Raw genomic sequence first — 15375 nt, 5'->3', positions numbered from 1 at the left:
TTCTTTTTTTAAAAAAGATAACATTTTACTGAGGAACATAAACCATATTCCTGATGAGAAGACTCAATATTATAAGACTACTAGAGGCCCGATGCATGAAATGTGTGCAAGGGGCCTGGCCCTCTCAGCAACAGCGGCTGCTTCAGCTTCGTCTGGAAGGTTGTCCAGAAGGTGGTCCGGAAGGTCGTCTGGAAGGTCATTCAGCCATCCAGTCTAATTAGCATTTATGATTTTATTATTATAGATCAGTTTTCAAAGTTGATACGTTTTCCGTCATTTTTTTCTTGTATTTTACAAAACCCAGTAGTATATGTCATGTATCTACAGTTAAAATCTGTTTATGGCCCTGCCAGTGTGACTCAGTGGTTGAGCATCCACCCATGAACCAGAAGGTCATGGTTCAGTTCCAGGTCAGGGCATATGACCGGATTGCTGGCTCGATCCCCCAGTAGGGGTCCTGCAGGAGGCAGCCAATCAATGATTCTCTCTTATCATTGATGTTTCTATTCTTCTCTTCCTCTCCCTACCTCTCTCTGAAATCAATAAAAACATTTTTTAAAAATCTGCTAATGACATTCTGCTATTCAAATCACCCATCAGCTCCCAACATTTTCAGGAAACTGCCAAATTCTTAGGCAAAGTGTGACCTTTCAGGAGCTGGTCTCTGACAGTCTCCTCAGCTCCATCTTCCACAACACCCCTAACTCAAATTATTCACCTGGGTCTTCTGGCCACATTGTAATATGTGCAGTTTCCTAAAGCTGCTGTTTGTACCTGCTACTATGTCTATCCACACACTTTTCCTGCTTCCTCCTTTCACCCTTTCACCCAGCTCAGGGATTCTTAAACTTTATTGTGTCTATGAATCACGTGGGGATCTGGTTTAAAATGAAAATGTCATTCAGTAGTTCTGAGGTGAGGCCGGAGATTCTGCACTTCTAATTTGCTCCTCGGAGCAGTAGCATCACACCCTTGGCAAAGACCTGCATGACTTCTACTCCTTTTTCTATATACTTTTTTGTTGTTGATAGTATTACAGATATCTCCCACCCACCCCTCTTTTCCCAGTCCCTCCTTGGTCCCCCCGCCGCCATGTCTTCACTATCCTATTGCCTGTGTCCATGGGCTATGCATATCTATAATAATAAAAGCGTAATATGCTGATTATACCAGACGTCCTTCTGGACGTCCTTCCAGACAACCTTCTGGACGAAGCCAGGGCTGCGAGAGAAGCCCGGGCCCAGGTGCCAGGGGGAAGCCGGTGCTGGCAGCCGGGGGAAGGAAGGCCTACTCTTGCACGAATTTCATGCATCAGGCCTGTAGTAAGTATATAAGTTCGTTGGGTTATCCCTTCTCGTCCCCCCCAACCCCACATCAAGGTATGTCAGTCTGTTCCATGCCTCCATGATTCAGGTCTTATTTTGTTGGTCAATTCATTCTGTTCATTAGATTTCACAAATAAGTGAAATCATGTGATATTTGTCGTTCTCAGATTGGCTTATTTCACTTAGCATAATATTTTCCAGGTCCATCTATGCTGTCCCAAAGGATAAGAGATCCCTCTTTTGTACAGCTTCATAGTACTACTCCTTCTTGACAGTCTAGTTCAGCCACCTCTAGCCAGCTCTCCCTGGATCTCACCCTCACAGCATCCTTCTAGTACTATCTGCTGTGTTAGTGGAGACCTTGATGATAAAGACTCTCTTATCAGTTTATATTATCTTATACGTTACCTTACACATTGGACAAACTCAGTATTGAATAAATGAATGAACTAGTGACATGGGAAAAATAAACTTCATTTAGGAATTGAGAATAGGATTTTAAAAAGCACACTGGATGTAATTCTTTCTGAAATTTCTAAATTTTTATTAAATTCACTTCAGAAAGAATTTGGCAATAAGAGAATGGAATGGAATGGAATGGAATGGAATGGAATGGAATGGAATGGAATGGAATAGAATTAGAAATTCAAATAGGTTAAGTGCTTTAAAGGTTTTCTCAATCATTAGAAATTGTGAATATACTAAAAAACACAACCAATAATTCAGAATAGTTTTCTGTTACCTAAGTCTCTAGGATATTTGGTGCACTATACAAATCACCTTTTTTCCCCAGAAAGATTCAATTTCAATTTAGATATGTATTTTATCTTGCAGCATTTCTACATAATCCTTTACTTTTGAATACTTCTTAGAGTCTAGAAAGCATTTTAGCATATACATTTTTCCTATTAATTTTACATAACCTAAAAGATCAATATTTTTTTCTGATTATACGTGAATAACCTGAGAACATAAAAGGATTATACGAGTTAACCTGACTTGCAAAGGTCAGAGAATCAGGTTTTCTTTTTTTAAATATACTTTATTGATTTTTTACAGAGAGAGAGGGAGAGGGATAGAGAGTTAGGAACATCAACCAGCTGCCTCCTGTACACCTCCTACTGGGGATGTACCCACAACCAAGGTACTTGTCCTTGACCGGAATCGAACCTGGGACCCTTTAGTCCGAAGGCCAATGCTCTATCCACTGAGCCAAATTGATTTGGCAAGAATCAGGTATTAACAGAGCAGGAGTCTTAGTCCATTGTTCATTCGCCTTATCTGGTTGAAACTTTCTCAAAGCCCCAGGACTGGCTAGAATGATTGACCTGTGAATTAAAAAGTTTGGTAGCTCATACCTTGCAAATAATTCATAATGACAGTCGAGCTAACTAAGGCACACAGAGTCCCTACTGTCCTAGTGACCAGAGTATCACCCCACGGGAGATCTCAGAAGTTGTAAGTTAACAGGTTAGAGGATCCGGGCTACAGAAGTGAAAGGTTTCCTAGACCACAAAAACCAACTACTTACTAGTTAAGCTGCGATTGCTAGATGGGCAACTTGACTTCTTATCCTGTGATCTCTCCAGTGAGACCTGTCATTGACCACACTAAGTTGAAAACCAAGGCCTGTGAAGTTCAAGGTAGGCTAACCTGGGATGAAAACTGGTCTGAAGAACTCCAATAAAACACTCAAGTGCTCACATAATATAGCACATAAATTTTGGAATTATATATATCCAATGTTACCATGGCCTTACCTAATCCAACACAGCTAACTCTCAGATGTCATTTCCTCCCACTCCTCCTATACTCACTCTGCTGCACTTCAGCCTACTTTCTGTTTCCCCAACACACCAAGCAACCCTGAGTCCTCTGCATGCAACATTTTGCCCTGTAGCACTTGATCCCTCACTCCCTCTTTGTTCAAACATTAGCCTTTTGAAGACCCTCCCTTTTCTGATAACCCTCTCTAAAATAGCATGTGTGGTCCCTCTCTCTACCCCATTAACTTGGTTTATTTTTCTCAATAGCAATTATTGTCTCCTTAATATATATCTTCTTACTGATTTATTCATTGTCTGCAAGGTCTAGAGCGTGTCAAAGAATAGTTGTTATTCCCCAATGTAACGAACCTAGGACAGAGTACACACCCAATGACAGAAAAAAATATCCCAGATTTGAGAGAGGCAGGACAGTAACTGGAGGTGCTGAAGGCTTCTTCCCTATTAAAAAACAATCAGTACATCCCTAGAAAAATGTGTTCATAAATGTCACAGACTAAAAGCTAATGAACTTTCTACCCAAAGTTTTACATGTGTGACTCTTAATAGGAAGGCATTATTTAGGTATTATTTACTATTAATTGGACTTTACTACCAAGGTCATTCAGGTGCATCTACACATAAGACCCTTTAATAAATTAAATTTTCTAACATTCAGCCTCCAACATCAGTAAAACTCCATCTTAGGTTTTACAGTGCTTTAGGCCAGGTCTGGCTTGGATTAAATCCATATTTTAAAAATCCAGGCATTGATTTATTTCATGCCTAAGGCCAATGTGATTGGAACACACTCCATGCTTCATAAACAAAATACTTTGGTGGTGAAAGATTCCAATTCCAAAACAGAAAAGTATTCAAGAGGCTGACAAGTGCATCTGTTTTGCCTTATTCAGAAACACACATTAAAAAACAACACCACCAACAACCACACCGCCTTGCCAGAGCCCTGGCCACTTTGAAAGTGTGTAGTTGACTGCAGTTCTGCTTGTGATGACTGCTTGTCATTGTACACTTTTAAAGGGAGTCTTTGCTGTTCTCCATCTGGGCGTGGAATTCACAAAGTGCCACATCTGGGCTGGGACGTCACCTACACTCATGCCCGCTTTACCCTACCAGAGGGAATCCAGTCCCTCTCATGGCAGGGCTCCTTGACTCTTTGCCTTCATGAAAACATTCTACAGCCTCTAGAAATTTCCCAGACAGCCTGGGGTGACAGCTGTTGCTACTGTGCCCCCCACTTTTGCATTCTTCCTTCTGCCTGATATTTCCGCACCTCCCTTCCTCCAACGTCTAGGCTCAAGAAGAGAGATGAGAGTTGGAGAAGGCAGTTCCCACTTGTCTTATTTTCCAGTTGCTGTTATACACAGTATCACAAACGTGGCAGCTTAACACAACACAAATGTATTATCACACAGCTCTGGAGCTCACAGTCTGAAGTCAGTTTCACTAGGCTAGTGTCAAGGGGTCAGCAGGGCTGCTTCCTTCTCTGGAAGCCCTGAGAGGAGAATCTCTTTTCTTACCATTTTCAGCTTCTAGCGGCCTCTTGTATTCCTTGGCTAGTGGCCACTTCTTCCTTGTCCAACATATGTATTTAGGAGCTCCAATCTCTGTGCCTCTCATCATATCTCCTCCTCTTCTGACTGTAATCTAATCTGCTTCTATCTCCTTCTTAAAGGATACTTCTGACTACATTTAGGACCCATCTAGATTGTCCATGATACTTTCCCCATTTTAAGTTCTTAATCACATTTGCAAGGTCCCTTTTGCCATATAATCTAATAGCCACAGGTTCCAGGAATTAAACATGGATATCTTTGGGGCCATTACTCACCCTCCCAAATCATCATTCTCCACTGCCCTTCAACTTCCTTTTATATATTACCTAAATTTGACAAGGGACCCTGCTGAAATCTCAAATCCTGAGAAAAGATGCCATTCAAACTTCTATTTAATCATTCACCATTTTATTCAACAAATATACAATCGGTACCCACTATACCACCAGAACTGTGTTGACCTTTGAAGCAAACATTGTAAATATATCTCTGCTCTCATAAAATTCACTGGACATTATCCCATTACTAAATAATGTAACACACACACACACACACACACTGCTCTTTTCCCTGTGGATTTGCTCTTCCAAGTCCAGTCCTGCCCTCCTGGCCCTAAGCCAAGCAGCACTATTTTTCTGGGAGAATGAGGCAAGAACAGAATTCATTTTAACCATGTAGCATGATTAACTTATTAGCATGAAAAAACCTCCTCAGAGGATGTATTATTCTTTAGTTATTATGTTTACTTCACCTAAGCTGAAGTTGCATGGGAAATGATTGTAATGTCCTAGGCATGGGTTAAATTTGTGAAGGCCCCTAATCTCCTCTGAATGGGGATTAGTAACCGCATAAATATTGTGCAAGAAATCGCTGGTTCCTGAAGAGTAAAAGCTGCTTTGCTGCAAAGTACTCAATAGCTACTCCGATGTGAACTGTTCATAGTATTCATCTTCACAGATAGGGGTCTGCTTCCACCTACTGGCTGGAGAACTTCACAGTCATCAGCACTACACAGGTAATTTCTACTTGGATTTTTGCATTTGTTTCTGATTTATAACCATCATGTCAGCTCCTGTCCACCTAGGTCTTCTTTACTTCAAAACCCACCACTCTCTCTAGTCTTAGCTTCTGGAGTGATGGATTAAGCTAGCCAGGGGATGGTGTTATAAGCATTGTTCGGCATCCACAGATATCCAAGAGGACATCTGAGCCCATGAAGGAATCTTACTTAATACACTTGGAGAGGCCTGAGGAAAATGAGTAGATGATCCAAGGAGGTAAGGGAAAGTTCAGCAGACCGTTGATTAGCAGTAGTTGAGGACAGGAGAATTCTATGGCTCCCAAGACAATTTTGGGGTTGTGACTGGTCTTTGCTATGTTGTAGGGGAACAAACAACTTGAAAATTCTCTAGGAAAATTGGATATTCCAGAAAAAAAAATTATTTTGTGGTCTGCAGTGTTAAGAATGTATCAGAAAACGGAGCTAATTAGGATTTATATTACAGAAAGCCAAATGTGGTGCTATTCAAGAGGACACACATTTTTTCTTTTATGGATGAAAAGATATTATTCTGAGTTTGAGCCAAAAAGAACTAGACTAGAAAAAGTGAGGAAAAATAATACATATATAATAAATTCTGTCATAAGTTCCTATTGAATTAGCATGAATATGGTCTATAATCAAATAAATGAAACAATAGTGAGTTTCCATTTTGCAACTAATTGTCCAAGAAAAAAATATGTGGCTGATGAATATAAACTGAGAAACTTATTGATAGAGTCTTTCTGGAACACAGATTAAAAGTGGGTTTTGAAAAGCTGACACTCTTTGAATCAGTAATTTTGGCTCTACACTAATAATCATAGATAAACTCAAACATGTGTATAAAAAGATGTCCATTGCAGTGTTGTTTATGATTAGAAAAAGTCTATTATGACAGCTACCATGCCATGAGTGATTGTAATGTTTCTGACATCATGCTTGATCCTTGACCTTGAGAGCTAGCAGAAAATGAAGGAGAGAGAAAAGAAAAAAGGGGGGAAAGGAAATAAGATAAGAAAATAGAAGCAATGCAGCATTGCCTATCCCCTCTTTCCTAACAGCCTAATGAGTTGGTATTTCAGGCCTTGGAAAGAGATTAAAGGTAAAAGCTTATGAATGGTTTAAATGAAATTTTATGACACTCTTGGAAAAACCTCATTCTTCTTCTACTCCATCTCAACCATGGTACATACTTATATCCTGAAGTAATGCTGTCTAATAAGGTAGACACTAGCTACATGTGGCTACTACACAATAAATTAAATTAAAAATTTAGTTCTGTGGTCATCTTAGCCACATTTGAAGTACTCAATATTCACATGTAGCTAGTTGCTACCGCATTTGAGAATGCACTTGTAGAACATTTTTATCATCAGAGAAAATGATGCTTTGCAGAACATTGTGCAACAGAGACAGCCTTCAGTAAATTTCTATGCCTTCTTGAGCAGCAGGAAAAATGTTCTCCTCCATTCTATTTTAGTCACTCCATTCTTTAGTCACTTTTTTTTTTGTATTTGTCATCACCTAGAACAACTCCAAAATAATAAAGTTATGTTTCTACTTTTTTTATTCATCTCATTACTCCCAGTATCCCCTTCCTCCTAACTCATTGAATTTTCAATTTATTGGTCCCTCTATTTTCTCCTTATTCATTAATATGTTGATTTCTAATAAAAATAAAGTACAAGGATTATTTAGGTGTTCTGGTAGATATTCTTTATTACCTTAAGGAATTTCTAGTCATAGTTTGCTAAGTGATTTAATGAAATTTGTCTGCATCTTTTGAAATGATTATATAAGTTTAAGATTTTTTTCTTTTTATGCTAGTGATGGGATGAATTACCTTAATTGACTTTTGAAACTTAAGTCATTCATTAATGATAAGAAATACTCACAGAAAACTAGAAGTAGGAGGGAACTTCTTTAACCAACACCTACAAAAACCTACAGTTAGCATCATACTTAACTGTGAAAGACTAAAAACTTTCTCCTCTGTAAATGAGAATAAGGAAGGGATGGATGCCAGCTTTCACCTCTTCTATTTTGGCATGATAGACTAGAAAGGACACTAGAGGTTCTAGTGCAACAAGGCATGGGTGTGGGGAAAAACATTCAAATTGCAAAGGAAGAAGGGCAACTGTCTTTATTTGCATACAAAATGGTATTATGCACATTCCCTTACATTAAAGCACTAAAAATCCCAAGACATGTATTTTTTAAAATCCACTAAAACTACTAAGTGAACTTAGTAAGGTTGCAAGATACAAATTCAATAAAGAAAAATTAGTTTTATTTCTACATATTAGCATTAAACAGAAATTAAAATAATATAATTTATAATAGTATAAAATATGAAATGAGTTAAGGATGGTTTCCTAGAATGTATTTCCCCTCGAGGAAGAAATAATTGGCTCTGAAAAATATTGTGAGTAGTTCAAGTCAGATGACGACCATTCCATGTAGCATTTAGGTAATTTATGATGCAGGCAAGAGTAGTTTGAGTGGAGATTGGGGGCAAAAATTTGATTGAAGTGTACTCGGGAAAGAATGTGAAGAAAGTAATGGAAAACAATGACAATATATAAGCCTTTTGAGAAGGTTTTGTTTCTTCTGTAAAAATTGTGCAAGAAATAGTGCAATACCTAGAAGGGGAATGAAATCAAAAGAAAGATTTTTGAAAACATGAAAGTGATAGCATGTTTCTGTGCTAATGGAAAAATTTCTTTAGAAAATCAAAATGGACATCCTTGGGAGCACAAGGAGAGGAGGCAATATGGTGTACAAGTGGAGATTGGCCTTGGCTAGAGCCTGGATAGGTCATGGAGGCACACCTGCGGTACTGATTCACTAAATAGACAGATGTTGGTGAAAGGAGCGCTTGGAAGTTTTATTCTTTGTTTTCATCAGTAAAATAGTCATAGCTGAAGGTGGGGATAGGAACAATGACTTGGAATTTTGAGGAAAGACATGAAGCAAAGAAAATACTTACTCAGAAAGCAAGATGACTTTGATAAGAAAAATGGAACATGATTTCTAGCTGCCAAAACAAAGGGCCCATTTAAGCTTCATGATCATAAGTTTACAGTCAACATAGTGGAGGGTTTTTCTTCAATTACATTCATCAGCATGGATGGACAGAATAGTCTAGGAGTTGGATTTAACCAAGGCTGTAGCTTTATCAAACAATTATAATGATTCCAGAGTCACAAATGATTTGAAAAAATATATTGAAGAAAGTGACTACCATGACAATTAAATTTAATCCAGATGTAGGGGAAAATGAGGACATAAAGTAAAGAACAGTGAAATCCCTGGAATAATCTATCAGTGGATTACAGATCCTGGTCAGTGGAAGCATTGTTGGATCTGTGGTACTACAGGGTATGAACTGGAAGACAGTGATAATCCAATCCATGAAACTGATATGATGGGGAACTTGTAGTTTTGGGGTGACAGGTCCTAGGCTATGTCCATTGGAGTGAGCAGAAGGAATATCATTGGAGAAGAAAAGGTTGAAAAACTAAGAAGACCCAGAGTGACAAGGATTCTCTTCGTGGTCATTGAAATCACCAACAATTATCATAGAAGTACTATTTTGAGAGACTGGCTTTGAGCCAAGAACTAAAACTCTCATGGAATAAGTGACTTAAGGATTGGTAGATGATTCCAACAGAAGGATAAGTGATAGTCTTTTGATGTGAATGATGGATTCTGAGGGAAGAGGGTGTGAAAGTGGAAAGATGTGCGGAGCTATATGGGGATTCGACAGTAACTGATGAGAGGGATCATGGAATCCCTACCTTCTTTGGTGGTGACTAGCATAAGGAGTTGGTCATAATAAGGTTAATCATGATGATGGCGGGGCCTAGTGTCAGTGAGTAGGGATATGTGGAGTTCTTTCTAGAAGTAGTCAGTCTCCTGGGGCTTCCTCTTGACCATGGCCCAGGGAGGTAAGGTGGGCAGGCAGTGACAGATTTGTGTGAACCTGAAGGCACCCACCTGAGAACCTGGATTGAAAACTGCTGAAAAAACACTGGGCACTTGTCTTAGACTTTTATTTTTGTTTGATATAAATTAATCGCTTTAAATATTTATAGTGCTGTACACAAATTTCATAGAATGACACTCATTAGATATTAAGAATCGAATCTATAATGTACCAGGCACAGTGTAAATGTCTGTACACACATTATTTAATTCTACCCCAAACATTGTCTTCCTACTTTATAGATGAGAATATTGATGAGCAGAAAACTTAAATAACCTACGTAAGTCCATATAGTTAGCAAGTATCAGAGACAAATTAGCATCAAAATTTATCAGATTTCAAAGAACATGACATGTCATCAGAACTGTAATGATTATCTCTGAAGTAAATATTAATGGATTTCTAAAGCAAACTTTGCAATTCTCCTGACCCAGAGATGTTAGCATAATATTGAAAGAACTGTTGCAACTCCTTTTCTCCAACCAACTATATTCTTTCACAAGTCGCACAAGCAGTCTCGCTACTTCCACAGGCATGGCAGAGAAAAGGTCATGAAAAGTGATCTTTGACCTCTGGAAACACTCCAGCATTTCACCAGATAGCCATAGTTTAGGGAGTATAAAGGTTCTCAGTTAATATGTCCTATTTACCTTCTGGGATGTACCTTGAGGAACAAAAATTTGCAGAGAAAAGCAGTAGCATGGGAACACCTAGACTGTATTCCTACTCTGAATGAAAAGAAAATCCACAAAAAAACAACTGAAAATGTTCTCTATCTCTGCTACAGTGGTTCTCAAAATTTGGCATTACATAAAAATGAACTGAAGTCTTTTTTTTAAAACAAATGCATAAAAAGCATAATCTTCGCTCAACTGAATCAGAATGCCCTGGGCGTGAGCTTGGCCTGCCATATAGATTCTGATTCAGCAGAAGACTATTGGGGAGCTGGGACCTAATCTCCCAGTTTCCCTTATTTGTTAAGAATTTCCCAAACTGCCCAGCCGGTGTTGCTCAGTGGTTGAGCATCAACCTATGAGCCAGGAGGTCACAGTTCGATTCCCCTGGAAAGGCACATGCCCGGGTTGTGGGCTCAATCCCCAGGGTGGGGCATGCAGGAGGCAGCCAATCAATGATTCTCTCTCATCATTGATGTTTCTGTATTTCATCCCTCTCCTTTCCTCTCTAAAATCAATAAAAATATACTTAATTAAAAATAATAATTTTCCAAACCCCTCTCGTTCTCCACACTCTTTGATTCTTCACATGATTCCAAACTTTCAAGAATAAACCAGGATCCAACTAATCTATCAAATAGCCGATATATAGAACTTAAATATTGCAGCAGTTGTTTCAAAAATTGTCCTTCAGAAGTGATAAGGGATAACAATGTTTTCATATATACATCCTCACATTGCTACATATTTATGTCTGTGTATATGTGTATTGCTCTTTATAATAGTCATATATGTAATAGCTATTAACATATTCTCTATATAATAGCTATATGTAATAGTTACACATATAATATAACAAATATACATATTTTTTCATGTGAGATTTAAATCAGTATATCTCCAGAACAGATCCCAATGTCTGAGGTATCCTAGGGAGTCAGAAATGCCTGGCTTAGTGATTAAATGAATGACTGATGAAACTTAACCCCTCCAAAAGAAAATTTTCAATTGGTTCAAGCTCTTCTCTTCTCTAAAGCCAATTCAATAGAAGAAATCTATGTAACCTTTCTTTCTTCAGGCTTTGATGTAATCTATCATGAAGTGAAGTCTTGACTTTTATAATTTTTTAAAATTTTGTCACTTGGAAGACCTATCTTTTAATAAATTGGTTATTTACTATTTCAACATCCCGTTTCCATCCATATCATATTAGAACTTCCCCCAAATATCAAGCAAAAGAGTTTACTCTAGTCCTGGCCGGTGGCTGAATCGGTTGGAGCATCATTCCATATACCAAAAGGTTGCTGGTTTGATCCCCAGACAGGGCACATACATAGATTGTGGGTTTGATCCTCAATCAGGGCACGTGTGGGAGGCAACAGATCGATGTTTCTTTCTCTCCCTTCCAAAAAAAGAAAAAAAAAAAAGGTGTGTTTTATCTTTTGAATGCTAAAGTAACCTGTCGACTTTTTTTTTTAAGGCCTTGAACTGTTTTCTATTTGGAAGGGTTTTATAGTCTGTTTCATTTGTATATTTAAAGAAAAAATCTTAAGGAAACAAGCTTAATTAACTAAACAAAGTTATTCTCAGAAATAAAGCATAATAAATGAACTTTTACAGAATTTATAAATTCTGACAAATATAATCTTTAAAATACAGGAGTCTGGAACAGATTCTTAGAATAGCTAGTTAATTTTCTTCTATCTGCCTAGGACAATGACCTGATGGTTAATCATCATTGCACTGATAAAAAAGAAAAGCCAACTAACGATTTTAAAACAGATTTTAACAACAGTTAAAGGGATGGACTTCTTGCTGCTGCTGTAGGATTCTAAGTTCAGGTAAGAGCCTTTGAGCTTCTCTAATTTCAAAATTTTTTACTATGTGAGAAAATTCCACAAATTTCAAGGACAAAATACAGGGTGTCCCCAAAAATTTATACACACACTTTGAATAATTATAAAGGAAATGTTTATTAAAATACACTTCATTTTTAAATATTGAGCAATCAGCTGTTAAAGTGTGTATACATTTTGGGGAGGACATCCTGTATTTTGATGGACATGGTAAATATTACACACTTTATTCCTGTGACAGCTAAATACTTATGTTCAAAACCCTTAAAACCTATTAAATATCCCTTCTGGAAATAGATGAGCCTCTGGTTTATATACTCTTAAAAATAAAATACAGAATATTCATAATTTAAATATAAAGTTTGAAAATCTGTTCCCATTACTTTCTAGAGAACTGGAATTTCAAGTGTGAAAATGGGACTCAGGTTGCCTTCTCAAAATATGTTACAAGTTAATTATTCTGACTAGCTCTATACAATTATTAGACCTAACCCCTATTTCTTTGATTCAGTCTTAACTGTATATAATGTAGGGTGGAGAGTTAGTTGACAAACATCAAGAAATGGAAACTGTCCCAGAGTCACTTACTGACCTCTTGTTTCCTCTTTTCTACTCAAGTTTAACTCAAGGTGAAAGAAAAAGAAAGGTTTTCCAGATAATTCTATCTCTGATTAAAAGGAGAAAAAATGTTCAATATTAAAATATTGAAATGTATTTTAATAAACACTTCCCTTATAATTATTCTAAGGACTCAATAAATGTTAGTTCCTTCTCTCATTCAGGAAGGTGGATATTTAATAAGACAATTGTTATTGTCAAAGTAAGGTGGAAGATGGGGGAAGTCCCCTCATAAAAGGGCTGAGAAATTAGTCAATGCTGTTTCCCATTTTTTCTCCTTAGTTTCACAGGTACGTGGAGGAAGTTGGGCCACTGGCTTGCACAGATTTTCTATGATCCCTGAGGTAGTAAAAGCTTTACAGAGATAAGCAGAGACTGGTGAGAGTCTGCCCTCTACTCCACCCCAATCAAATTGGGCAGAACTGGGCTGTTCCGCTCAGGGAGGAAAGAGTTGCAATGCTCTATCTGAATGCCTGTGCTCCTATCTTTTAAACACAAAAACCGTTTATATATGATTTGTTTGCAACTCTCAGGGGAAAAAATATATGTCCACAGAAAACTACGTTAAATGTCTCCAAGTCAGGCTTAAAGCCAAGCCCATATTGGTTGGCCAAATTTCTAATTGCTTTGTAGTTACTTATTACAACTTAATCAGTCTAAGAAATGAGGGTAAAGTTGCATGCATTTCCAACTTTTTTTCCAGATATTTTCCCCAATATCTAGGAAAGAAGTATGGACTGAAATGCAGGAAAAGTAATGACTGTTTTACAGGGTATATGCTCCAGGGAGCAACAGTGTGGGAGAAGTTATTTCAATGGGGAGTAACTGGGAACATATCTAAGAGAGGAAACTCAGGGCAGAATTACAATCAAGAGATGAGGAAGAACCTCACAGGTTCAGAGGAAACATATAGAGGGCTGAGAGTTTTTGTTCTAGGGACAGTGGTTTCATGTGGCTGAAGATGCTTGTGGGTGGGGTATTTGGGAAATAAGACTAAAAGTAAGGGCTGCGTTTAGTTTGTGAAGTATCTCAAATAGAAAACACGAATTTTATTCTGTATGGTACAGGGATCCTCTGAAAGACTTTGATGACACGTATGACATGCATAGGGTATTAAAAAGGCCAAGAGACAGGATAATCATAATGTAATCAATTGCAAAAAGCTAGGCTGAAAGTGGTGAGATAATAGTTTACAAGAATATTTGTTCAGTAACCAAGAATCAACATAGAAACCTAACGCTAAAAGGCGACTACCCGTTTTTCAAATCATTCATAGAGATTTGCAATGATAGAATTAAGCAATCAAACTTTATTTTCTAACATTTATATCCTGAGAGAAGATACAAGAAGAAGTGTTGATGAAAAAAATGACATAATATTTATCAAAAGGCTGCTTATGACTTTGGGGCCACCCAACTATTGATTTTATCCTCACTCCACTTCACTCAGTAATTGCACAGGAGCACATGGAAAAAGTGGAATAATAACAGATTAACATAGCTGTACAGAGGTGTGAGTTTCTGCAGTCATGCCTGTGTTACTCACATATACAAAAGTGGTAATATTTTCACCCTGCCAGTGTGTCTCAGTGTGTGAGCATCCACGTATGATCCAGGAGGTTACTGTTCAATTCCCAGCAAGGGCACATGCTTGGGTTGTGGGTTCGATCCCCAGTAGGGGGCGTGCAGAAGGCAACCAATCAATGATTCTCATTATTGATGTCTCTATCTCTCCCTCTCCCTTCCTCTCTAAAATCAAATATGTATATTTTTAAGTGATAATATTTTCAGATAGTGATCATTTCTATATTTATACATTATTCAATAAATATACATTATATATTCATGATATTTATGTATTTATAATGTAGGGAATCCTTGTTGAATAAATTAATAAAATATATAGGTGATCCTCATGATTTGTAGATTCTGGGTTTACAAATTGGCCTCATCACTAAAATTTATTTGTAACCCCCTAATCAATACTGCACAGAGTGACAAAAAAAAAAAAATTGAGTTGTCCAATACACATGTCCCCAGCTGCGGGAAACAAACATGTGGTTCTTCCTTCTGTTTCAGCTCTCATGCTATAATGAGGTAGCGTTTTCATAGACTATTAGTGCCACATTTCTCTGCTTTCTGTTGGTGATTCTGCTGTTAGAACAGCTCCCAAGCACAATGCTGAAGTGCTGTTTAGTGTTCCAAATGCAAGAAGGCTCTGGTGGCTGATGTATGTATGTTACCTAAGCTTCATGGATTTTAAAATATTTGTTCATCTAATCTAGTGTGTAATTCTATATTATCTTATATGTTTGTTGTTTTAATTTATTTCCATAAATTTATCTTTTAATTAAATTATAATCTCCCCAAAGCTAGGACTCTGTTTTGTATGTGTGTGCCAACATTCACCGAGCCCAGTGCTCAGACATAATGAATCAGGCCCTGAATGAATCAGTGGTTTATGGATTGATTGATGGTGAGCTAGTGGCTTTCCTGATTTCTGAATTGTATGTCATTAAAGTAATAAGGTACA

The 15375-nt window shown here is 37.6% G+C and overlaps 1 protein-coding gene across 2 annotated transcripts in view; it reads left to right on the top strand.

The window, feature by feature from the left end:
- The first annotated feature begins 12114 nt into the window (after nt 1-12114).
- Nucleotides 12115-15375, top strand: part of LOC102773004 (solute carrier organic anion transporter family member 1B3) — a 50418-nt gene continuing 47157 nt past the window's right edge. Inside the window, exons 1-2 of one of the 2 annotated variants that reach the window (XM_015570092.1) lie at nt 12133-12210; nt 13008-13133. The gene's annotated coding sequence lies outside the window, so the exon portion shown is untranslated. Of the gene's footprint in view, nt 12211-13007; nt 13134-15375 lie in introns of both variants that reach the window. The other variant, XM_006773153.2, reaches the window with a different exon arrangement.

The sequence above is a fragment of the Myotis davidii genome, unplaced genomic scaffold (genome assembly GCF_000327345.1).
Source record: "Myotis davidii unplaced genomic scaffold, ASM32734v1 scaffold346, whole genome shotgun sequence".
Taxonomy (NCBI): Eukaryota; Metazoa; Chordata; class Mammalia; order Chiroptera; family Vespertilionidae; genus Myotis; species Myotis davidii.
Note: the sequence above shows the minus strand (reverse complement) of the source record. Positions and strands in the feature narration are given on the sequence as shown.